The 27229-nt window shown below is 39.6% G+C and overlaps 1 long non-coding RNA gene and 1 pseudogene across 1 annotated transcript; one reads left to right on the top strand and one right to left on the bottom strand.

Moving 5' to 3' along the window:
* Positions 1 to 6753: 6753 nt before the first annotated feature.
* LOC131973044 (alpha-2,8-sialyltransferase 8F-like) lies at positions 6754 to 14821 on the bottom strand (annotated as a pseudogene).
* A 3059-nt stretch (positions 14822 to 17880) lies between these two features.
* On the top strand, positions 17881 to 18554 carry LOC131973348 (uncharacterized). The gene is made up of 3 exons (XR_009394561.1): positions 17881 to 18118; positions 18215 to 18323; positions 18422 to 18554. It is a non-coding gene; the product is annotated as an uncharacterized LOC131973348 (long non-coding RNA).
* The last annotated feature ends 8675 nt before the right edge of the window (positions 18555 to 27229 follow it).

Here is a 27229-nt window from a genome sequence, read left to right as displayed (position 1 = left end):
CCTTCCCTCTTTCCTAATTTGCTGCTACATGTCCATATTTCTGGCACATACGGTGGAGGAATGTATGGCCTGATATCATAGCTCATGTATCCTATGTATACTTTGTTTGGGAGGCTATAGGCTCATCAAACTTTTGCATTACGGACAAACATTTTTCCCCGTTTTCGTGTTGTTTTAAGGCATTTTGCTTCCACCACTTTTGCACCGTCTGTATTGTCTATTATTTGATCCACTGAAACGATTGTCGGTTATCACGTGATGACTCCCCAGTTCTTATCAAATGCTGCACATTGCACTCTTTTGCCGTCTATTTCTTTCAGTAAGGCTCTTGTAGCCCAGGCTTCATAAGCTGTAAAAAAGTTAAAAGGAAAAGGAGTAAAAGTCTGTTATTTAGTCTGTATGAATGTGTGAGAGAGATAGCTGGCATTTATAGGGTTAACTGCGCCGTACAGAGCAGAGAGACGTGCGTCATGACGTCCCGGCGCAGCAGCATTCCAGGTGCACATAGCACTCTGGAAGATAATTGCCACAGGAGGAGAAAACACACCGTTCGGCTGCATGAGGAACGCTCTGCCTGAAAAATACTCAGAAGTGGTTAATGCTGAGAGAAATAGTCGGAAAACACCGCAAGCTGACTCCACAGAGTCCACGGTTGATGTTTCCTGCTCGGCGGTGAGTTTAATGTGTATTTTGAGTGAAAAGAGCATCGAGTAAAGGTGTGTGATAGCGTCAGTGCTAATTAGTAGCTAACTGCTAATTTGATACCTCGTGCGTTAGCCGGCAGTGTAGCGGCCAATGTGAATTAGCATTGAACTCAGCTAACAACAGAGCTAACGAACAAGTTAATAGCTAACACGGTGGGGTAATTCAGACAAAATGCTAAGCTGTTGTGAGTGTGTACGTGCACCGTGTGTGTGTGAATGTTGTGTACCGAGAGTATCGTGTGTGAACCGTGTGTATGTACGTGCACCACGTGTGTGTGTGTATTGTATGGGAGGAAAGAAAAAAAAGGGGAAGTACACCTTGTTTCATTATTTAATTCAAATAATTGATGCTAAAAGGCTAATTTTAGTTATTTGAGTATTTTATTTCATTTACACTGGTAAAGTGAGACCTATAAGAATAAAATGAGAATAATGATATTTTTGTTGATTTAATTAAATTAATAAATAGGTAATTTATGTTATTATTTATTTTAACTAAGGAACTATGGCCTGTAGTAATTTAATTTACTGAGATGAATGGATGTGGCCTGTTCTACAGGTCAGGTTTTTTTTTAAAGGATGTGATTCGGTGACACTTTATGTTAAGAGAAGACATCAGCGACACCAGTAGTCGACGATAGAAAGAGAATCCCAGCATTGGATAGCCACCAGGCGGCTTCCAGACATCCGCTGGAAGACGGATCCAGAGAACCAGATGGCGAGCCGAACAGAGGAATCAAGAACAACTGAACTTACCTCCCAAACCTGTGGTGTGGTAGGACAAGTGAAACACACAAAGATTTAAGGGCCCCAACGAAACAAAAATAAACTGAGCTCATAACAAAAAGAAAGAAAAGACAATAAAGACTAAACACAACAAAGGATACATTTTCAATTTTTTATTTTATTTTGCGCGCATTTTATTATTTTTCATATTAAGAATTGTTGTCATATTGTTCATGTTGATGACTAACATGTTAATGACTATAGTTTTGGAACTAAAATGTTGTGTGAGTGTGGTCAATGTTGATGTTCCATCCTGGGCTTCATGAGCGTTAACCTAGAATCCTGATAACTGGTCCAAACTGTGAATTGAAACTGAAACCCAAACATACCTGTAACCTCATAAGGCAAAGATGGGTTACACTCTTTTTTGTTGAGTACTATCTTTACACAAGATTAACAGCGACCCAGCTCGCAGGATTTTGGCATTTTTAACTTCACCTAGCAGCTTTTGTATTATTCTGGTCAGGAAAATTGGATTACACTCGCCGAACGAGGCACCTTTCCGAGTTAGTTTAATAATCACTTTATATTCATTCTCCCTGTCTTTTGGTGATCCCACACATGCTTCCCCTGTTGTTACTTTAACTATTTCTCTCATTTAAAAATGAATGAATTAATTAATTGATGGACATTATAGAACCTGTTTTAGTTATAATCCTTTAAATATGCCCCAAGGTTAAGGTTCAAAGGTCAATATCTCAAAGCAAGAGATATTTCCGGTGATGTATTTCGTTTAGCTCTGTGACAAAGTTTTATTTTTTTCAAACCTTGGACATGTGCCCTAACAGACTTACATTCCGACAGCACTTTGAGTGCTCTGAGTGCGAGATGTGAAAAAATAAAACTTTGTCATAGAGCTAAATCAAATACCTCATCGGAAAGGTCTTGGCCTGGAGAGTAACGTAAGTATCAATTTGAAGGTTCTACAATATTCGTGCTTTGAGATATTGACCTTTGAACCTTAACATTGGGGCATATTTAAAGGATTATAACTAAGACAAAAAGGGTTACAGACATGAGACCTACTGTTATAGAAAGGTGTTGAGATGGACTATAATGTGAGCATAGTCACTAAGGGGTGGGGGTGGGGGGCTTTAGGATATGCTGAAAAAATAAAAAATCCCCCATTGAACAAGACAATATTTAAAGTCTGATGCCAAAAATGTGATTGACATCCCCTCAAACCCCTGGAAAGCCACTAATTAAGTATTTCCAACTTCCAATTTTAGGGGAAACCCTGTTTTATTAAAAAAACTACAACTCCCTAGACCTCTCTTCAGTACTTATGTCGACATCAGCACCATGGTTGTAGTTCTTCCGTTTTAGGGTTGTGAAAACCTATGTCTACCCAATATATCGAATATCACACACTGTCTAAGAAATAATTATACTGCATGTATATTATCTAAATATACATGAGTAAAAACATGAGAGCAAGCGCCGACTGCTCTGCTCACGAAATGGAATGGAGCCTGAGGCATTTACAGTGAATCGCGATTCAATGAGATCGCACCACATCCGGTAGGATCGCACCACACCCGGTCGATTACAAAATAAAACAGCGTAGACCGTAAGTCGTCACTTTGTCAACATTAGTGTCTCCCGCTGCAACAGAATAATATGTTGATCGGCAAATCAACCTCAGGCACAAGGCATGTAATGGGTGAAGGTTTGATCCATTAAATACACAGAGGATCAGGGAGATTTCAAAATAAAACACAGCGGATCATTTTTTTCTGGCGAGATCTTCGCCACAAAGTGATTATGTACATTCACTGAGTGAATATTTAGAAAATAAAATGTATATTTATCGTTAGAAATGTAATCAAAATCCATTTTTATGCAGAAACTAAGTCAAAATATTTTTTTCACAAAAAATGAGAGAATTGTCCGCCATGTTTTTTCTTCTGACCGCCTGAACCTTGAAAGTCACGTGACTTGGACACAAACCAATAGGAAAATAATCCATGGAATAGCCACGGGATATGACTGTCATTAACTTGCATTGTAGCGAAATCCGTGTCAGTTTCACGGAAATTTGAGTGATCCCGTGGCTATTCCACGGATTTTGAGTTAAGCAAATCCGTGGCTATTTCACGGATTTCTGTGAGACCATGTTGAGCATTACAGACATCACACCAATCAGTACACAAAAAGAGAACATAAATTACTGTGATTCAACAGACCAAAGGCAGCAGGAACCATTGGCTTCTTAAATTTATTGGTCAGGAAATGGTGGCAGATTTATGTTTACCTGTAACCAAATGGTAGCACCCTGAAATCACTGAAGAAAGTGTGGCTAAGGTGGACAGGGTTTAACAGGAAATTCTTTCTGACACTTGGGAGAGATCAATTAATATCATGTCTGCAATTTTACTGTATATTCTACCAATCCCCCTAACCTGTTACTATTTGAGTGACCCAAACCAATAAAAGATAAAGTCAGTACATATAAAAGATGAAGATAAAGACATAGCAAATAGTTCCCATAAAGATGTTAACCGTTGAGCGTCCGATAAAAAACTTGGGCTTTTAAACAGCTTCAGACAGCTTTGTAATAAAAAAAAGATTTATTTTAAAGTCAGATGTTGTTGTTTTTTGACCAAGGACAAAAGCACATTATGAAAATCCAAAATCTGAGGTAATACAGTGAATACATGTTGGGAATTTAATAATAAACAATAAATAATTAAAATTTGTCATTTTCTTTCTTCCTTTTATGTGGAACTGGTAGACAAAAACTTTCAGAGAAGACTTTCTAACTAGACTTTGGCCTTAGCTATGAACAGACATATTCAATAAAACAATAAAAGACATACACAATGGAATGTACAGCAAAGAAATGATGTGATAAAAAAGGTTATCATTTTACAGCCATTCCAATTGTCCTGTGAAGTAACAGATGTGTTTATTGTTTTATGTTGACCAGGAACTCAGACTTTCATGACCAACAGTAATAGGGAGGGGAGAGGATGCAGTCAGACAAGTCAAGTAACAGGATTCAGGATTAAGGATGCTCAAATGCTATTGAATCATTTTCATTTTGTCTGGCTTTGATTCAAGAGGCATCCGTTTAAAAATAAAACATGGGACACGTGTGCTGTTGTTGGGAACGGAGGGATCCTGACTGACAGCAGCTGTGGAAAGATGATCGATTCAGCTCAGTTTGTTTTCAGGTGAGAAAGTTGTCCAATGTAGTGGCTTGACAGGCTGATAACAATCATAATCAGCAGAATTAAATTAATGTCTGTTTAAATTCCATAGAACATTCTCTTGATCTTCTTTGCTGTTTGTTCAGGTGTAACCTTCCTCCATTGAAAGATGGCTATGAGAAAGATGTGGGCACAAAGACTGACCTTGTGACAGCAAACCCAACAATCTTTCAAAAGAAGTGAGTAATAGGATGAATCTCACTGCACCTTGAAATGTTCTTTTGTTTTTTTTACTTGACATCTGCTGTTTATTTTCAGGTACGGCCGTCTGGTGGTTTTTCATACAGCCGGGGGCGGCCCTGCAGGACTGTGTCCCAGGTGTAGACATGTAGATTGGATAAGCAAACTTCCGTGACCTCTCCAGAAGTCTCGCAAGGGTAAAGAGCTGGTCCGCTGTTCCATGGCCAGGACGGAAGCCGCATTGTTCCTGAATCCGAGGTTCGACAATCGGCCGGAGCCTCCTTTCCAGCACCCTGGAGTTGACTTTTCTGGGGAGGCTGAGAAGTGTGATTCCACGGTAATTGGAACACACCCTCCGGTCCCCCTTTTTAAAAATGGGAAACCCCACCCCTGTCTGCCACTCCACTGGCACTGTCCCAGACCTCCACACGACACTGAAGAGGCGTGTCAACCATGACAGCCCAACAGTGTCCAGAGCCTTCAGCATCTCAGGGCGAATCTCATCCAACCCAAGCTTTTTGACTACCTCGGCGACCTCACCAGGGATACTGATGAGTCTTCCCCTGAGTCTTCAGACTCTGCGTCCTCCACAGAGGACGTGTTGGCTGGATTAAGGAATTCATCAAAGTGTTCTTTCCACCGTCTGACAACATCCACAGGTCGGGTCAGCAGGTCTCCGTCTCCGCTGAGCCCTGCTTTCCCTTCCTGAGTCGCCCGACGGTTTTCCAGAACCTCTTTGAGGCTGACCAAAAGTCCTCCTCCATGGCCTCCCCGAATACCTCCCATACCCGAGTTTTTCCTTCAGCGACTGCCGCAGCTGCAGCCCTTCTGGACGAACGGTACCTGTCTGCTGCTTCCGGAGACCCCTCAGCCAGCCAAGACCGAAAGGCCTCCTTCTTCAGCTTGACGGCCTCCCTCACCGCTGGTGGACACCAGCGGGTTCTTGGGTTGCTGCCATGACAGGCACCGACGGCCTTCAGGCCACAGCTCCTACCAGCTGCATCAACAATTGAGGCTTTGAACATGGCCCATTCGAACTCCATGTCCCAGCCTTACCCAGGATGCTGGAGAAATTCTTCCGGAGGTGTGAATTGAAGACCCTGCAGACAGGGGCCTCTGCTAGACATTCCCAGCTCACCCTCACTACACGTTTGGGTTTGCCAGGTCTGTCCAGCAGCCTCCCTCGCCACCTGATCCAACTCACCACCAGGTGGTGATCAGTTGACAGCTCTGCTCCTCTCTTCACCCGAGTGTCCAGAACATGCGGCCGCAGATCTGATGATACGATAATAAAATCAATCATCGATCTTTGGCCTAGAGTGCTCTGGTACCAGGTACACGTATGAGCAACTCTGTGTTCGAACATGGTGTTTTATGGACAAACCGTGACTGGCACAGAAGTCCAATAACAAAACACCACTCAGGTTCAGATCGGGCAGGCCGGTCCTCCCAATCACCCCCCTCCAGGTACCATCATCGTTACCCACATGAGCGTTGAAGTCTCCCAGAAGAACTATAGAGTCTCCAGGCGGTTGCCCTTCCAGGACACCACCCAGAGACTCCAAGAAGGCTGGGTACTCTGAACTGCTTTTCAGTGCATAAGCACAACAGTCAGAGACTTTCTCCTCGCGACTCGCAGCCGCAAGGAGGCGACCCTCTCGTTCCTCGGGGAGAACTCCAACACAGCGGCGATCAGCCGGGGGCTTGTGAGTATCCCTACACCCGCCCGGCGCCTCTCACCCTGGGCAACTCCGGAAAAGGAGAGAGTCCAGCCTCTCTCCAGGAGTTTGGTTCCAGAGCCCACGCTGTGTGGAGGTGAGCCCAACTATTTCTAGCTGGTAACGCTCCACCTCCCGCACAGCTTGGGCTCCTTACCCGCCATCGAGGTGACGTTCCACATCGCCAGAGCTGACCGCTGGAGCCAGGGTCAGCACGCCCAGGTACCCGCCTTCGCCAAAGGGGACAAAGAAATTACCATTTACACCCAGAATTGTGTGTTTACACATTTTTTTAGCCATGTAAGTCTATTCTGTAAGTGTGCACACTACTAATTCTTCCTTTACTGTATGTACCACACTACTGTGGTAACGCCAAAATACTAGCATAGTATCCTCATTTTCTGTACTTATTGTTAAAATAAATGTCCAGTTAACCTGTTATTCGATTCTGTAATGTGTGTCAATTACCACATCCTCATGAACTATAACTTGTGTAACAAACCAGAAATAAACCAACTTTTTAAATTGTCTTGTGTGTGTGTGCACTTCTGTTCATGACAAAAACATACACTGAATGAGCGTCCTGTCAGGTAGGATTCAAACCAGGACAGAGCCAAGCCAGAGATGCCCATTTTAGAGAAAGTAGAGAGGAGGATGTGATGGTTAACTGTGTCAAAGTCAGCTGATATGTCAAGCAGAATAAGAACTGAGGACTTTTCTGCTGCTCTTGCTTCTTTTAAGGCTTCTGTCACAGACAGCAGAGCAGTTTCAGTCAAGTGACTGCTCTTGAAACCAGAGTGATTTGGATCAAGAAGATTGTTCTGTATAGGAGGAATTCTGAGAGTTGTTGAGCGTGGCTCGTTCAATAGTTTTGGATAAGAATGGAAGAGACAGGATGATAGTCAGCAGAAAGTCAAAACCTAAGAGGAGAGTGGCCTAAAAAGCTGTCCCCTCATATCTCTCCCCATCTACTGATTTCACCTGTTAGCCCCTTGTAGACTGTAGATTGTTGTGAATTTGCCTCAGACTGCTTCCAGTCTTAATGCAGCAGAAGTGGTGTATGTACCGCACTAATGTGTGTTGATGCATTTTGGATACATACCATGTATGATACATGTGATGATGGAAAAGCAATGATTGAAATTGAAAAACAACATATGTTTCTGTACAAAGCCTTGTCTCAGCAGTATCAATAAAAGAATCTACATTCCCGAGACTGGAAAATGTATTTAATTATTATGATGTCCAATTATGCCTAATGTCACAAATTTGCATCATACCTAAATGTATATCTAGCCTGTTGCATGTACTATGTTGAATTTAACAATCTCCACTTAATTGAGCATCTGATTGAAAGAAAAAGCACAATTTTTTCCCCCATATATATATATATATATATATATATATGGCCCATTTCAGAATTGCAGGTACATTTGAAGTTTAGAAAAATTAACACTTCCAGCATTTGCCAAGCTTAAACATGTAAGATTTTAAATATTTAATCCGAAAATCATCGTAATAACAGTAAAATCAGTCAACTCTGTTGCAGACAAATTAGGGTAAATATGTATAGTACTCAAATGTTATGCATTTTAAAAGCATGTCTTTCCTAAGAGAACTTTTGTCTTTACATCAGCTAATTCAACTTTAAATTTTCTAAGATAAAGATTCTTTTTTCAGGAGTAAAAACATTGACACATTTAATTGGAAAGTTGCCAAGACAGTTTGGATTTTCTCTAAATATTGCTCCAAAAATGAATGAAATGCTTTGAAATTTCATGTATAGTGAGAATGTTAGTTATGACACAGCTTCTGGTTAGTTTGTCAACAATAAAACATATTTAATTAGATTTTTTTTTAAATAAAACTGTGAGAAACAGAGTTGACGCCTATGTGAACAGAGTTGACATGAATAACAGAGTTGACAAACTGTGTAAAAGGCCAAAAACAGTAACTCTGTTATCATTGAAATTTTGACACATGTAACAGAGTTGACGATAACAGAGTTGACATTTTCCACCATTTTGTGCTTTAACTCCACGTGCTAGCTTAAAACCAGATACCACATGTCATGAATAAAACCATAATTTAATGAATTTTCATCATATAATTGTTTTTGAAAAAATGACTGACAGATTCACTAGAATATCATAGTAACAGATTTGACATTTAATGAATCTAATATTGGTGTATTCTCAACATTTTGTACAAGTTAATGAGAGAGAAAGTTTAACATTCCATAGTTCCCTCCAAATATTTTCTGCAAGAGGAAGTGACATCACTGGGTGCAGGTCTCATGTTTTTTATTTGAATGCTGTAGGGTTTTTTATATGGTTTTATAACAGCGATAACAGAGTTGACCGGATCATAGGGACGGATAAAAAATATATTTTTTTAATGTTGAAATCCCATGTATTACAGAAAATAAATACTCTGTGCAACTGTAAGTATAAGTATTTATAGAATTAGCACAAAAAAATTGCTAATTTTAATGAATTATTTTATGTTAATTCAATATGAACATGTGAATCACAAGCTGAAGACAGCCAATAATTGGTTGGTAGGAATCATTTAATGAATATATTACATATAAATTGTGCCTAAAATACACACCAATCATTATTATTGGGGAACATTCAATATAATTAGCAATATTATTTAAAACAGATCCAGTAAATACTTTTTTAGGGGGAAATAATAAAAGGTTTTTTTGTGAGACGCGAAATGTACCCGCAATTCTGAAATCACCCATATATATATATATATATATATATATATATTTTTTTTTTTTTTTTTTTTTTTTTGTAAATTAATGTAGGCAGTAATGGGGCAACACCTGTTAGCTAATGTTTGGCCTTGTTGCTATTTAATATCCCTTTTGTTCATATAGAAGCTGATATATAACGAGCTAGATCACTCATGGGGAAGGTGAAAATGTATGTGTCTCTACAGGTGTAACCTGTAAAAATTGCTTTTGGGGTTTTCATCTACTGTCATTGCATGAACAAGAAGTTGAATCTTACCTTATATTCTATGATGATGTCTTATCTGCCTTGTGGTTGTGGTTGACTGCCCCCTGGTGGTATATTCTAGGAAGTTTCCTTTATGGAGAGTAGATCCCAGTTACCAATGCTATCTGCATTCAGCAGCACCTTAAAAGATCAAACGTTTGTGTGATACCACACTGTTTTCCATATTATAATCTTTTACTTTGTCGATGCATTATAATGGTAAATCTTGGCAGGTTTTAGGACACATAGTGGCTTAAAGAGACTAAATCAAGAAAAAAGGGATGGGTCAGGGAAAGCTTTAGAATTCCACTCCAGCCACAAATTAAATACAAAGACTGCCAAAAAATATTTATTCAATTTATAGTCTTTTTTTTTCACCTCACACTGTTCACAAGTAAAAAATAAAAAAAATCACAAACATTAATGGAATTTTAAAATTGGCTCACTTGAGTTATCAAGTTTGGTCATTTACAGCTTACAGCTTGTACACATTTCTCTAGATGAAAAAGATCACTGTTAGAGACTTTAGAAATATGAATAACAATACTCCCAGTTACACAAGACCCACCAAAAACTTGATGTAAATGCAAAATGCATGATTTCAGTTTCAGTGCAGACACTTTGGCTGCTGATTGGCCAACTCAGTATTCACTGTAAGTCTGAGCACCTTGCTTGGACACATTTAATCTGTGTCATCAACCAAAATACATCTGTTGATTCATTCAAAAGTATGGCAGACTTCATGAGTGACTGGACAAACCATTTTTCTCCTGTCCCGTCCGCTTCCATTAGTTCCTGGAACTACGTTTTACCTGGCTGACAATCTTCCAGGTGAAGCCTGAGCACCCCCTGGCTGTGCAGCTGCAACAAGAGGTCAAACTCAACCGGCATGACATGGACTCCTGCCTTAGCTTTTACATCATCGTAGTAGTGGTTAGTCAGGTTATAGAGTCCAAGTGGGTGATTACTGAAGGGCCAGAACCCGTACAGATGCACGTTAGCACAGAGTTCCAGTGCCAGGCTAGTCATCATTATGCCGGTGCTGAGCCTCGATGCTTTTATGCCTTGGGAGCGCCAGAAGATGCCCAGTTTCTGGAGGTATTCAGGGTTAAAGAAAACAGGTTGGATGGGGCTTTCAAAGTCCTCTATACTGTAGACAGCCCGCTGGCACACAGAAGTGACATGGCCATATGAGAAGGCGGGAAGGAGAAGAAGAGAGTTGCCATAGATTCCCAGGCTCTCCACAAACGGACGGCGACGCCCCTGTAGAGCCCCGTACCTGAAAATAAACAGCAGATGTGTTGAAACCAAGCTAACGAAAATTTTAAGGTGCAGTGAGATTTGTGATCTCGCTCACTTCTGTGTGAGGATGCTTGGGTTTGCTGTCACAAGGTCAGTCTTGGTGCCCACATCTTTCTCATAGTCGTCTTCCAAAGGAGGAAGGTTGCACCTGAACAACAAGAAGATAATGTTATATGGATTGCGACTGCCTGTCAAGCCACTACATTGGACAACTTTCTCACCTGATAACAAACTGTGCTGAATCGATCATCTTTCCACAGCCGCTGTCGGTCAGGATCCCTCCGTTCCCAACAACAGCACACGTGTCCCACGTTTGATTTGGGAATGGATGCTCCTGGAATCAACAGCAACAGAAAACATTTATGAAAATATGCTTTCTTAAAGAGCCTTATTAGGAAAAAGAAATGTATAATATCTTTATTTTATGTTATATCCAAATCCGGTGCATGTGGTTACGTGATTATTCTTTCGACAATTAGTAATTGTAACCCACATTTAATCATTAGTCATTCATTCATTCTTCAGGTATTCATTGATTTTAAAAGGAAGCCTCTTCATAATCTACCTGCAGTTATTAACTAAGCTTTCAATAATATTTGTTGAAAAGTTAACCTTATACTGATGCTGATTTGGCAAAGGATCATCAGCACATACTTTTATCAAAAGCTCAGAAGTTTTAAAATGACGTCATCTTGATGAGATTTTTTTTTGTTAGGGCCCGAGCAGGCAACGACCTGCGGGGTCCCTATTGTATTTCGAATGATTATTCTTTTTATTATTATTTTTCTCGTACCCAAATGATCGCATTTTTCAATGCCTGAACATACCCCAAAACTCACAAAACTTTAAATATAAGTCTCACATGGCGAAAAATTTTGTAATCTATTATCATCCTGAATTCTCACCACTAGGTGGCGCTATAATAAAGGAAAGTGCGTTTTGGCTAATAACTCCCACATACTTTATCGCACATTCAAAAAACTTATATCCACGCGTTCACTGAGTTGTGCTGAATCTCGTGATATAAGCCCTTTTTCGCCTCCCGTTTTTTTTTTGCAAATTTGCGAAATGTCGCAAACCTACTTTTTCGAACTCCTCCTAGGCAATTTCATCGTTTTGCACCAAACTTTGCGTTTTGCACCAAACTACTTCCCTGTGAGCCCCTGAGGCTCTGTGCAAAATTTTGGGCGATGACCACTAGGTGTCTCTCTTTAAATTGAAGTATTTTATATCTCAACATCAGTTGGTCGGATTAACACCAAACTTGGTATACTTATTGTCAATGCCCTCCTGAGGATAACCCTTGAAGGTTTTATTGATCGGCCCCTAGTTGGCGCTCTGGCGGCAGTTTAATTTAATAAGTGCTACTGTGCCCAGACCATAAGACTTAAGGCAATGAAATTCATAGGGGCGGTATAGACTGACCCCTTTAACGCACACACCCCAACGGCAGCATGCCCCGACATGCGTGTACTGCGAGGGACCGTTCAGTACTGCGTGCAGTCCTAGTTTCTTTATTGTATATGTTTCCATAATCTCTTTTATTGGTATGGGTCAAAACAGTAACAGGTGAGGAGGGATTGTTAGAATACACAGTAAAATTGCAGACATGAATTTAATTGACCTCTCCAAGTGTACAAAGTCATAAAGAATGTCCTGTTAAACCCTGTCCACCTTAGCCACACTTTGTTCAGTGAGCCATAAATACCATAAATCATACATAAATCTGCCACCATGTCCTGACCAATACATTTAAGAAGTCAATAGTTTTTGCTCCTTTTGATCAATAATTATGTCATTAAAAGTAGGTCACTCACTGTATTGAAGTCACATTATATTGGATTAAAGAAATGTAACCTGCTTGACTTGTAGCAGAAGTTACAAGAGCAAAGCAGTGAAATAATGTCTGTGGTAAAACATCTGAGGAAGAATCATGATACCAAAATAGTGACAGATGTTAATGATGGAAATATCAATGAATGAGACACAACAGACCTTTGCAAAGGTGCTGAAAATCTCCGGGGTCACCTCGAGGCTCTTCTTTTCTCCATCGTACACAATCTTGGAACCCACTGGAGTGTTGGCCTGGGTAATGATGGCCTTGTCAAAACCATTACACTTGCTGCTCAGCTCAGATCTGAGGAACCACAAGGACTTTATTTAATAAGACAAGATGGTCAAGAGTGTTGACTGACCTTCAAAATGTAAGTTGCCAAATAAATAGTTATTTAAATAAAATAATAATAATAAATAAAAAGTTTCTTCTCTCATATCAGAATTTCAGATGTATTTAAAATACCTCTTAAATAATGTCATTGTTCATGAACTGTATGTAATTCCTGCCTGCATGGACTATGAACACTGGCGGAACAGCATATCCATGTTCAAGCAAGGACAATTAGCTTCACTAATTAAAAAAATGTATTAAAAAAAAATCAAAACTTTTATTTTTATTTTTTTTACCTGAACTTTGTGTAATTGTTTTTGCTGCTTCATCCAGTTTTGAGAGTAATGCTCTTTTACTTTGGCAATGACCTCCCTGTGACACACACACACATACACACACACACACACACACACACACACACACACACACACACACACATTCAAATACAGATACCAGCAAAAAAAAAATGTAATAAGAGAAATAGTGACAGTAACAACAGGGGAAGCATGTCTGCTTTCACCTGCAGCCTTTGCAGAGTTCAGAAGGTCGAGGAGGACTTTTCTTATGACGAGGTGGTCTGTAAGGTTCCACATTGCTGTGAACGGAACAAGTGGATATTTTAGTATTACATTATGTTGTCAGCATCACATGAGAACGAAATTCAATTTTTTTCAAAAAAGAACTCTGATGTAGTCCAGTTGGAGTCTTGTATTGTATGAGTCCCAGTCTTCCCTAATGTCTGCACCTGTGGGACTAAAAACCAAAAACCTATGACAGATTGTCATTATACTATACTAGTGCAGTGCCCGTTTGGGCAGGTGCAATGTGCAGTTTTGTGCAGAAGTGCTCAACCAAACAATTTCACATGTGATATTAAGCCTCTAATCTACAATCTCGTACCTCTCGCTATTTTTATTTTGTCTCAACTTCTGTCATATGGCCTGTGAATGGTATCTGGAGCAGGAGTGGCCATTCTTTTTGCTGTGTTGTTAACAAGGAAAAAGTTAAACTTATAGCCATAAAACTATGTACGTACAAAATCAGCCTACTTCATTGAGATGTATAGTGCCATAGCAAAAAACTAAAAAAAATATTTTAGCCACAATATAAGCTTTTCTAATTTTCACAATCAGCACTGCACTTCCTTGGTTTCTCAACACACCAGCCTAGTGTGACGTCGTCAGATGAATGTGTGTGTGTGTGTGTGTTAGTCGAAGTTCTAAGCAACCAGATTCATAAATTTGCTTACAAAGGCAATAACATGCCCGTATTTATTGAGGTAAATTACAGATACAGGCACAGATTTTCCCTGTTAAAGGTTTGGGTTGTTTTTAAAAGAGTTTTGCCTTGTCGAAGTGAGGGTTAAGGGACAGAAGATGTCGTATTCTGTACAGACTGGTTTTTGGCTGTATAAATTAAATGAAGATGAAAAAAACATTTAATTGAAGACACATGGTGTCGTATAAGACACATCCACACCATCAGTTCACACTTACTACACATTTTCACAGCTTTGTATCTTTTGACATGACTCGATTACTATTTCCTCAACTGCTATGTCCTTGTAATCTACGACTCTTGCCTGTCGTCCTGTCAGCAGCACACTCCTTTCTGACTGGGAAAATTAGATACAAACTTACTTGTTGTCGCCCATGTGCCAGATGAGAATGGTCAGCAGGGTCCCCAGACACAATAAAGTGAAAAACAAAGAGTAAAGTGACCTCAAAAGCTGTCCCAACATATCTCCCCCTTGCTTTGGTGTGACACTTTTTCCTCAATAGTGTTCATATTTAGCCTTATTGCTGTTTTATTATCTCTTTACATGTGATTCCTCCTCCTCCTCCCCTTCTTGCTTATCAGTTGTCATGTGTCCTTATCCACCAATCATCTTTCCTCAGACGGAATAGCAAGCCTGCTTTCCGCTAGTATCCCCAGAGCCTGCGTAAGACTCTGACAACTCATAAAGGTGAGGTAAGTTACACTATGGCGGTGCACCAATCAATACACAAACAGAGAAAATCATTTATTGTTATTCAAAAGACAAAAAGGAGCAGGAACTATTGACTTCTTAAATGTATTGGTCAGGATATGGTGGCAGCATTATGTTTATCTGTAACCAAATGGTAGCACCCTGAACTCACTGAACAAAGGTGGCTAAGGTGGACAGGGTTTAATAGGACATTCTTTATGACTTTGTACACTTGGGAGAGGTCAATAAATTCACATCCCCTATTTTACTGTATATTCTAACAATCCCTCCTCACCTGTTACTCTTTTTGACCCATACCAATAAGAGAGATTATAAAAACAGATACAATAAAGAAATAAAAAAAATGATCATCAAGATGACGTCAATTTAAAACTTCTGAGCTTTTGATAAAAGTACATGTTCTGATGACAATTATGACCAATTACAATTAATAACATTAACTAATGCTGGAGATGACTAAATCTTACTTTCACTTCTATAAATCAGCTACCTGGATATTCTTGACCATGCTGAAAGGTCTCTGCAAGCGACCTCTGTCAATAATGATAATAACAATATAATATGTATATGAATATAGATACAATGTGTTTATATGATTATTAACAGATGAAATGCAGTGATGTATTATTTTAATTTATATTAGTATAAGTTAGTTGGCAGCTAGTTCCATTTATTATTCTTGTTTATTTTCGTATATGTTACATTTGATTTGATCTATTTACTAGTTCGGATTCACTGTCCTGTTAAATTTGTATTTTTCTCTCTTGGGTGAGCAACTCCAATGACACAAATTTATGTGAAGGGATATCCCTCCTCCTCCTTCTCATCCTCTTCCTCCTCCCCTTTTTGCTTACCATTTGTCGTGTGTCCTTATCCACCGATCATCTTTCCTCAGATGGACTAACAAGCCTGCTTTCCACTACTGTCCCCAGAGCTTGTGCTCCACCCGGTCAGAGCTGGCCCGTGGTAAAGGCAGTATAGGCAAGTCAAATGCTAGGGGCGCCGTCCATCCAGGGGACGGCGCCCCTAGAAAAAGTGTAACTTTCACTATTTCTTCATATGAAAACTAAGCTCACATTAATTAGAAGAAGAAGAAGATTACTTTATTAATCCCACAATGGGGAAATTCAACAACAACAACAATTTAACTGCATAGAAAAGCCTATTAAATAATAATAACAATGATGATGATATAATAATTGTTAAGGTTCCCTGAAGAACGGACCCAAACGCAGACAGAGGGTGAAAAACAAAAATAGTCTTCATTATCTCAGTAGATAATATGGGCAGGGTAATAGGCACAAAGGGGGTAATCCACAATGGAGCCGGAGCAGGAACAGGAACTGGGAAAAACTCCTGGGAACAACAAACACAAAAAAACGTTAGTCCAAGGAGAAGTACTCTGAGAGTGCACAAAGATGATCAGAGAAACTGCAAGTATACCACTGAGTATACAACTCGAGAGGTGAAACGTTCTGGCACTGAATTAATGGAGCGCCGAGGTAGATATACTGCAGGGTGATGAGGTGATTGCAGACACCTGCAGCGGGGAGACCAGGTGGAGATGATTGTGGGGCGGAGTCGGGAAGCCGCACCCCTGCACACACACAGGGAAAAAACACAGACAGACAAAGTCCCCTGGGCCAAGGGCCTGTTGCACAAAACTAGGATAAGGGATTAAGCCGGGATATGTTGGTTATCCTGGCTCAACTTATCCGTGATCCGGGGCCCGTTGCACAAAAGTAGGATTAAGACATCCAGGATAAGTGACTGAGCCGGGCTCAAAGAATCCAAAACAACAGCGTCCAGGCTCAGTTGGTTGCACAAAGCCCAATCCAGGATGAGCAGACACGGATTCATCAAGCCAGGTGAAACCTATCCTGGATAAGTGCGCGCTCGCGGCTCCCTCAGATAGACCCCGCCACCGATCACAGATTCACTGATTCACCATGGCGAGTAGAGCGGCTTACTTTTCCCCGTCGGAGGGAGAAATCCGGATGGAGGCATACGAGGAGGTGAAAGACATTATTAAAAAGAAATGCAACACCGCCACAGTGATAAAGCAAAGAGAAAACACGTGGCAAAGTATTGCTGAGCGCCTGAATGCGTAAGTAAACACAACTACACACTCACCGCTCCGCTGAAACCTCACAATTACAATCCAAATAGTTAATTCACATTTCCAAAAACGCAGTTGTACTCTGATTATGAATGAGTTGAATTTTTAATTGAAATGGACTGTAGATATGACTGAAATTGTGTAAATATAACTCCACCAGACTGTATTATTCTTTGATAAATAGATGAGCTAATAAAAGTAATAACTTTAATTTATATAGCGCCTTTCAAAGGACCCACGGTCACTTACTGACTTCATTGGATTTCCTTTTGGAATAGATAAATTTTCTCTTTTCTTATATTAAGGGTGTATGTGTCTTCATCTGTAAAAAAAAAAGATAAACAATAGCTACTCAATAAAATTGAGGCAACAAATTGCATGCAATATTATTAATTAAATCTAACTACATTACAAGTTGAGCTAATAACTTAACAGGAAGTGCCTGTCAATTAAAAACGGACTAATTCTATTGTGTTGAATTCATTCAAAATTCTCTTGATTTAGAATTACATCCACATAAAGATTATATTTAATGTGATCAAAATAAGTAGATTCTATCTCAAACATTTTTATATTAAAGTTACTTAAACAACTGCCTCAAAATCAAGGACACATTTATATTTAATACACTTGATCAAATATATTAAGTAAAATGAAATGACTACAGAATAATTTATTACAGTGTCCTTCCCTGGCCACAGAAGACTCTGTGACATCAAAGAGGAGTTCTATAGGATTGCAGGTGAGAAAATCTACAAATTACAGGACAACTGTTACCAGTCATAGTAGGATACTCATTACTTTGTGTTACAGGTTTCCCCAATGTCACTGGTGCACTGGACTGCACACACCTCAGCATAAGATCCCCCCCAGGAGCCCATGAGGTGGATTTTGTGAATAGGAAATAATTTCACAGCATTAATGTTCAGGTGAACATAACTTTTTGATATTGTCAATTGATGAACACTGTACATTGCTTGTGATGTGCATTGACTGGTTTAATCCTCCTCATCTTATGATTTCAGATGGTCTGCAATGCTGACTGTCTGATCAACAGACATGGACTGAGCCAGGCAAAATGGCCTCAGTCCATGACTCCAGAGTCTTTGGGACCTCTGAAATCTCTATCACAAGGTGAGCCACACAACCATTAATAACCACTTTTTACATCATGGCTGTGTCAAGAATGTCACTCTGTTTGAGGTTGTAATGATGAGATTTTTTGTTAACAGGTGAATTGTCTGGTGTGTTGCTGGGAGACAGGGGGTCTGCCTGCCAGCCTTTTCTCCTGACACCATTCACAGACCCCCAGGAAGCACAGCAGGCCTACAATCATGCCCATGACAGGGCCAGGACCAGGACCAGAACCAGAACCATGCCCATGCCAGGACCAGGCCCAGAGTTGAGATGACCTTTGGCCTCCTGAATGCACGCTTTCAGAGTCTTCACTGTCCTCCACAATGTGGCCTGCCTGAGGAAGGAGAGGGCCCCCAGAGGGCCCCCAGCCATGGACTGGGACAATCCTGCAATCTTCCCTGATGATGACAGTGGTCGGCCAATGAGGGACCAATATGTGTTAAATTATTTTAGTTAATATGCATGCTTTAAATTTAAGTTAAATATGTCCTGCAGTGGCAGAGGAATTTGTGTGTTTTTTTTTTTTTTTAAATTGATTTGGCCTCTTATGATGATTGTGCTGTATACTGTGTGTATACAAGCTTGCAGGGAGGCTACTGCATCATTCGTCTGTTCATTCGATGTGTATGGATTTGTCCTGCATTTATTTCAGTGTGCAGACATGCAGGGTGTATTATATTCAGACCTTTGAATGTGTATTTATCCTTGTGTTGTATAATATACTTTGATTTTGTGCTTTCTATCTTGAAGAGTCACTGTGACTTCAGTTTTGAAAGGAGCCGATGGTTTACCTGTTTTGATTTATCCTTATTCAATAAAGGAACATAATGTTACACTTTGTGTATATATTTATTTATATGGGATGTGTATTTTATACGACCGAGTTTTAGGGCCACATTGAGGAAGACAACAAAAGTCATAAATTTATGAGACTGATTCTTTCTGCGGAAAAGATGTATTGTCTTGCATCTTTTTAAAGTCCTGATACTTCTTTTTTTAAGATATTTTATTTTTTATTTTTCATGCTTTATTGAAAGTGACAGATAAAAAGGGGGTGACAGAGGGGAGGACATGCGGCAAAGGGAGCAGAGGCTGGATTTGAACCCGGCTCCGCTGCAGCAAGGACTCAGCCTTAATGGTAACATTCTGCCAGTGTGAGCCACCGGGACACCCAGAAGTCCTGATACTTCTGACAATGTGATGCTGGCTGATGTGCCAAAAGATTAAGTATCTCCTTGTTGGTGAAACCTATTCTGAAGTACAATTCCACAAAAAGCTCCACGGCCCTCATTATAACAACTCTCCTCTAAAACAAGTTAAATTAGTAAGCTGTCATTTTATATATAGCCTTATAGTCTATGGGAAACTGTAAATTATCTAATGATTGCAACATCATCTCAAATAATTAATTATCCAAAATGATTGAAATGAATGATCACAAACGTTTAAATAATGACAGTGGGTCTAGTTCTATGTGATAACAATGTGTAAAGGACAGTGAAATAACTATTGGTTTCCGTTTGTGGTGACTGCTGACTGAGATAAGCGATGAGATTAAATAGATCCTGGAACATTGCCTGGTCTGGGGCAAGTTTGCTCCACAGACTAAATCTCCATGGTAACTTATACCATAACATATCCTACTGCCCCCTATCCTGCTTTTGTGCAACCGGATCACGGATGACTTGAGCCAGGATAACCAACATATCCCGGCTTAATCCCTTATCCTAGTTTTGTGCAACAGGCCCCCGGTTGAACCCAGCCTCTGCTCCCTTTGCTGCATGTCCTCCCCTCTGTCACCCCTTTCTATCTGTCACTTTCAATAAAGCATGAAATATACCATAAAAAATATCTTAAAAAAAGAAGTATTAGGACTTTAAAAAGATGCAAGACAATAAATCAAATCAAATCAAATCAATTTTATTTATATAGCCCAAAATCACAAATCACAGATTTGCCTCAAAGGGCTTCACAGACTGTACATGGTACGACACCCTCTGTCCTTAGACCCTCACATCGGCCAGGGAAAAACTCCTTTAAAAAACCCTTTTAGCAGGGGAAAAAAGAAGAAGAAACCTCAGGGAGAGCGACAGAGGAGGGATCCATCTCCCAGGACGGACAGACGTGCAATAGATGTCGTTGTACAGGGCAGGTCAACAGAGTAGAGTAGATAGAGGTTGGGGGGGGCAATAGAGAGAGAGGGAGAGAGAGAGAGAGAGAGAGAGAGAGAGGAGCAGGAGTTCTTGGGCAGGGGGGGGGGGGGGGGGGGCACAGCAGCAGGTGATGATGCGCCACCATTGGCCAGTAGTGATGGTGAGTGGACCAGGAGAGGAACATTCCCATCTGGGGCCGGACCAGATCCACAGCAGTGAGACCAGCAGGAGTGATGGAGCAGGACCACAGCTCCACACCCTGTGAAGAGAGAGCAGAGAAAAGTGCGAGTATTCTGGGAAAATAAAAGCTTGTGTCATGTATTATTGGGACAGAGAGAAAGAGGGCCCCGGTGTATCATGTCCCCCGACACATTGGGCCTATAGCGGCATAACTAGGGGCTGGTCCAAGGCAGGCCTCGGCCAGCCCTAACTATAGGCTTTGTCAAAGAGGAAAGTTTTAAGTTTACTCTTGAATAAAGAGAGGGTGTCTGCCTCCCGAACTGACACTGGGAGATGATTCCACAAGAGAGGAGCTTGATAACTGAAGGCTCTGGCTCCCAATCTAGTTTTAAGGACTTTAGGAACCACAAGTAACATAGAATTTTGGGAGCGTAGTGCTCTAGAAGGGTAATATGGCATTATGAGGTCTTTAAGATATGATGGTGCCTGACCATTTAGAGCTTTGTAAGTAAGAAGAAGGATTTTGAACTCAATTCTGGATTTTACAGGGAGCCAGTGCAGCGAAGCTAGAACAGGAGAAATATGATCTCTTTTCTTGGTTCTTGTTAGTACACGAGCCGCAGCATTTTGGACTAACTGAAGAGTTTTAAGGGATTTATTGGAGCAGCCTGACAGTAAGGAATTACAGTAATCTAACCTTGAAGTAACAAAAGCATGAACTAATTTTTCTGCATCCTTTTGAGACAGGATGTGTCTAATTTTTGTAATATTACGTAGGTGAAAAAATGCAGTCCTTGAAGTTTGTTTTATATGGGAGTTAAATGACAGATCCTGATCAAAGATAACTCCGAGATTCCTTATGGTGGTATTGGAGGCCAGGGTAATGCCATCGATGCTAATTAAGTCTTTAGATAATGAGTTTCGGAGGTGTTCGGGTCCCAGTACAATCACTTCTGTTTTTTCCGAGTTTAACATTAGGAAGTTGTGGACCATCCAGGTTTTTATGTCTTTAAGGCATGCATTTAGTTTGGCTAGCTGATCAGTTTCACCTGGCTTGATTGATATATATAACTGAGTGTCATCAGCATAACAATGAAAGTTAATTGAATGTTTTCTAATTATATTACCTAGAGGGAGCATATAAAGGGTGAATAAAATTGGTCCAAGCACAGAACCCTGTGGAACACCGTGGTTAACATCAGTGCGCACGGAGGATTCATTATTCACATGAACAAACTGGAAACGGTCTAATAAGTACGATTTAAACCAGCCCAGTGCCGTTCCTCTAATGCCAATTACATGTTCCAGTCTCTGTAATAGGATACGATGGTCAATTGTATCAAATGCAGCACTCAGATCTAGTAAGACAAGGACTGAGACAAGTCCATTATCAGAAGAAATTAAAAGGTCATTTGTAATTTTTACCAATGCTGTTTCTGTGCTATGATGAGTTCTAAATCCTGACTGGAAGTCCTCATATAGACTATTGTGTTGAAGAAAATCACAAAGTTGATTTGCGACTGCTTTCTCCAGGATCTTAGAGATGAAGGGGAGGTTAGATATTGGTCTATAGTTTGCTAAAACGCCAGGATCTAAATTAACCTTTTTGAGAAGAGGTTTAATTACAGCTACTTTAAATGATTGTGGCACGTAGCCTGTTAATAATGACAAGTTGATTGCATCTAAGAAAGAAGTACCCGTTAAAGGTAGAACCTCTTTAAGCAGCCTTGTTGGTATGGGGTCTAGGAGACAGGTTGACGGTTTAGATGAGGAAATCATTGAGGTTAGTTGTTGGAAAGTGATGGGAGCAAAGCGATCTAAATATTTATCAGGGTTTGTACCCGTTTCTAAAGCCCCAAGGGTTTAAGGATGCCTCAGTACCAGTTAATGGCAGGAGGTAGTGAATTTTATTTCTAATAGTTATAATTTTCTCATTGAAAAAGCTCATAAAATCATTACTAGTGAGTGCAATAGGAATACATGGTTCAATAGAGCTGTGACTCTCTGTCAGCCTGGCTACAGTGCTGAAAAGGAATCTTGGGTTGTTCTTATTTTTCTCAATTAATGAGGAATAATAGGCTGATCTGGCTTTACGGAGGATTTTCTTATATGTTTTAAGACTGTCCTGCCAGGTTAAAAGAAATTCATCCAGCTTAGTTGAACGCCATTTCCTTTCGAGCTTTCGTGAAATTTGCTTCAGTTCACGGGTTTGAGAATTGTACCATGGAGTTAACTTTTTCTGTTTTATTATTTTCTTTTTTAGTGGGGCAATAAAATCTAGCGTTGTTCGCAGTGAATCTGCAGTACTGTCGACAAAGTTATCAATTAGGGAGGGACTGAAGTTAACATAGTCCTCTATTATGTTGGAGCACGACAAAGAGTTAAAGACAGGTGGAATCACTTCCTTGAACTTAGCTACAGCACTATCAGATAGACATCTAGTGTAGAAACTCTTGCTTATTAGCGAGTAGTCCAATAGCAGGACTTCAAAAGTTATTAAATAATGGTCTGATAACACAGGATTTTGTGGGAAAACTATTAAATGTTCAATTTCAATCCCATACGTCAACACAAGGTCGAGGGTGTGGTTAAAAGAGTGAGTGGCTTCATGGACTTTCTGATTAAAGCCAATCGAATCTAGTAAGGAGATAAAAGCAGTACTAAGGCTATCATTATCAACGTCAACATGAATATTAAAATCACCTACAATAATTACCTTATCTGTAATTAGTACTAGGCTTGATAAAAACTCAGAGAATTGTGATAAAAATTCTGAATATGGACCGGGAGGCCGGTAAACTATGACAAATAGGATTGGCTGTTGGTTTTTCCAGGTTGGGTGTGAAAGACTGAGAACAAGGCTTTCAAATGAGTTATAGTTTAGTTTAGGTTTTGGGGTAATTAGAAGGTTTGACTCATATATCGCTGCAACTCCTCCTCCTCGGCCTGTGCCACGAGGGATATGAGTATTAATATGACTAGGAGGAGTAGATTCATTTAGGCTGACATATTCTTCATCACGCAGCCAGGTTTCAGTTAGACAAAGTAAGTCAATATTGCAGTCTGATATTAACTAATTTACTAATAAAGCTTTAGATGATAAGGATCTAATGTTTAAGAGTCCACATTTAATTATTTGGGGTTTTTGTTTATTTCCAGTTGAAGTTTCAATTTTTATTAGGTTATTTTGGGTAACTCCTCTTCTGTTAGAACCTGGTTTAATTAACTTAACTTTGGGAGGACGGGGGACAGACACAGTCTCTATGGGATTTTGGGTGGATGACTGCTCAAAGGGAAAGGCAGAGAAGTGTTTTACACTGCGACTCTGCCTCCTGGTCTCAACTCTGACTTGTCACGGGTTTGGACATCTATATACATCTTTTCCACAGAAAGAATCAGTCTCATAAATGTATTACTTTTGTTGTCTTCCTCAGTGTGGCCCTAAAACTCGGTCGTATAAAATACACATCCCATATAAATAAATATATACACAAAGTGTAACATTATGTTACTTTATTGAATAAGGATAAATCAAAACAGGTAAAACATCGGCTCCTTTCAAAACTGAAGACACAGTGACTCTTCAAGATAGAAAGCACAGAATCAAAGTATATTATACAACACAATGATAAATACACATTCAAAGGTCTGAATATAATACACCCTGCATGTCTGCACACTGAAATAAATGCAGGACAAATCCATACACATCGAATGAACAGACAAATGATGCAGTAGCCTCCCTGCAAGCTTGTATACACACAGTATACAGCACAATCATCATAAGAGGCCAAATCTATAAAAAAATAAATAAAAAAAACACACAAATTCCTCTGCCTATTGGTCCCTCACCATCCGACCACTGCTGTCATCAGGCAAGATTGCAGTATTGTCCCAGTCCATGGCTGGGGGCCCTCTGGGGGCCCTCTCCTTCCTCAGGCAGGCCACATTGTGGAGGACAGTGAAGACACTGAAAGCGTGCCTTCAGGAGGCCAAAGGTCATCTCAACTCTGGTCTTGGTCCTGGCATGAGCATGATTGTAGGCCTGCTGTGCTTCCTGGGGGTCTGTGAATGGTGTCAGGAGAAAAGGCTGGCAGGCAGACCCCCTGTCTCCCAGCAACACACCAGAGAATTCACCTGTCAACACAAAATCTCATCATTACAACCTCAAACAGAGTGACATTCTTGACAAAGCCATGATGTAAAAAGTGGTTATTAATGGTTGTGTGGCTCACCTTGTGATAGGCGCTGACAGATTTCAGAAGTCCCAAAGACTCTGGAGTCATGGACTGAGGCCATTTTGCCTGGCTCAGTCCATGTCTGTTGATCAGACAGTCAGCATTGCAGACCATCTGAAATCATAAGATGAGGACTATCAAACCAATCAATGCACATCACAAGCAATGTACAGTGTTCGTCAATTGTAGTAATGAGTATCCTACTATGACTGGTAACAGTTGTCCTGTAATTTGTAGATTTTCTCACCTGCAATCCTATAGAACTCCTCTTTGATGTCACAGAGTCTTCTGTGGCCAGGGAAGGACGCTGTAATAAATTATTCTGTAGTCATTTCATTTTACTTTATATATTTGATCAAGTGTATTAAATATAAATGTGTCCTTAATTTTGAGGCAGTTGTTTAAGTAACTTTAATATAAAAATGTTTGAGATAGAATCTGCTTATTTTGATCACATTAAATATCATCTTTATGTGTATGTAATTCTAAATCAAGAGAATTTTGAATGAATTCAACACAACAGAATTAGTCCGTTTTTAATTGACAGACACGTCCTGTTAAGTTGTTATTAACTCAACTTGTAATGTAGTTAGATTTAATTAATAATATTGCGTGCAATCTGTTGCCTCAATTTTATTGAGTAGCTATTGTTTATCTTTTCTTACAGATGAAGACACATAGGCTACACCCTAAATATAAGAAAAGAGAAAATGTATCTATTCCAAAAGGAAATCCAATGAAGTCAGTAAGTGACCGTGGGTCCTTTGAAAGGCGCTACATAAATTAAAGTTGTTATTACTATTATTAGCTCATCTATTTATCAAAGAATAATACAGTCTGGTGGAGTTATATTTACACAATTTCAGTCATATCTACAGTCCATTTCAATTAAAAATTCAACTCATTCATAGTCAGACTACAACTGCGTTTTTGGAGATGTGAATTAACTATTTGGATTGTAATAATGATGTTTCAGCGGAGCGGTGAGTGTGTAGTTGTGCACTACTTACACATTCAGGCGCTCAGCAATACTTTGCCACGCGTTTTCTCTTTGCTTTATCACTGTGGCGGTGTTGCCTTACTTTTTTAATTATGTGTTTTACCTCCTAGTATGCCTCCAACCGGATTTCTCCCTCCGACAGGGAAAAGTAAGCCGCTCTACTCGCCATGGTGAATCAGTGAATCTGTGATCGGTGGCAGGGTCTATCTGAGGGAGCCGCGAGCGCGCACTTATCCAGGATAGGTTTCACCTGGCTTGATGAATCCGTGTCTGCTCATCCTGGATTGGGCTTTGTGCAACCAACTGAGCCTGGACGCTGTTGTTTTGGATTCTTTGAGCCCGGCTCAGTCACTTATCCTGGATGTATTAATCCTACTTTTGTGCAACGGGCCCAGGCCGTAACAATAATAACAATAATAATAATAATAATAATAATAACAATAATAATCGTGTTTCCCATTTGCGGCCCGCCACAGCTGCATCTGCAACACTAAACTCAACAACAGGCTGCACACTGTAAAACCAGACAAGTTAATATAACTCAAAAAAATTGGTGAAACTGATTACATCGAAATTTTCTAGTTTCACTTACTCAACTTTGTGTGTTATATTGACATTTTAAATTAGGTAGCTTTAACTAAATAATTTTAAGTGGCACTAACTAAATTTGTGTTTAAGTTACACAAACATTCTTGTTTAAGTACTTTTTACTTGGTATTTTGTTTTCACAGTAAGAATAGAATTAAGTATGTCTTCCTTAAATATTTTCATTACATTTAACATAAAAAAGTTGTCTGTAAGAAATGATTCACTTAATATGTACTTAAGTGTTTTAATTTAAATTAACAATGCACAAAAACTCCTTTATAATTAAAAACATTACTTAATTTAAAAGCAAAACTGCAAGTTAGTTTACCTTGAAACATTTTATGTAATCAGTTTCAAAAAATGTTTTAAGTAGCTTTAACTAAAAAGCCCCAAATACATACGTTTTGAATAGAAAAAAAAAACATTTGAAATGCCAGACCAAATTTATTGAGTAACCACAATTAAACATTGTCGCAAATGGAAGAATACATTCCAAAAATAGTACAAGGGCCTTGCAAGAAAACCTGAGGACTCCTAATCACTTTGTTACATTAGGACTTATCAAAAACAGCTGCCAAACGGTAACATTAAAAATGCAAGCATTACTTAAAACACTGTCCAGAACCGCAAAACAATGTTTGTCCTATCTTCCAAAACTTAAAAAACTGCCTTTAAAAAAAACAAAAAAACAATCACTTTGTGACAATATGAATGAAATCCTCTGTCACACATTACACATTATTT

This window comes from Centropristis striata, chromosome 6 (assembly GCF_030273125.1).
Source record: "Centropristis striata isolate RG_2023a ecotype Rhode Island chromosome 6, C.striata_1.0, whole genome shotgun sequence".
Lineage (NCBI taxonomy): Eukaryota > Metazoa > Chordata > Actinopteri > Perciformes > Serranidae > Centropristis > Centropristis striata.
The sequence above is the reverse complement of the archived record's forward strand: the minus strand, read 5'-3'. Positions and strand labels throughout refer to the sequence as shown.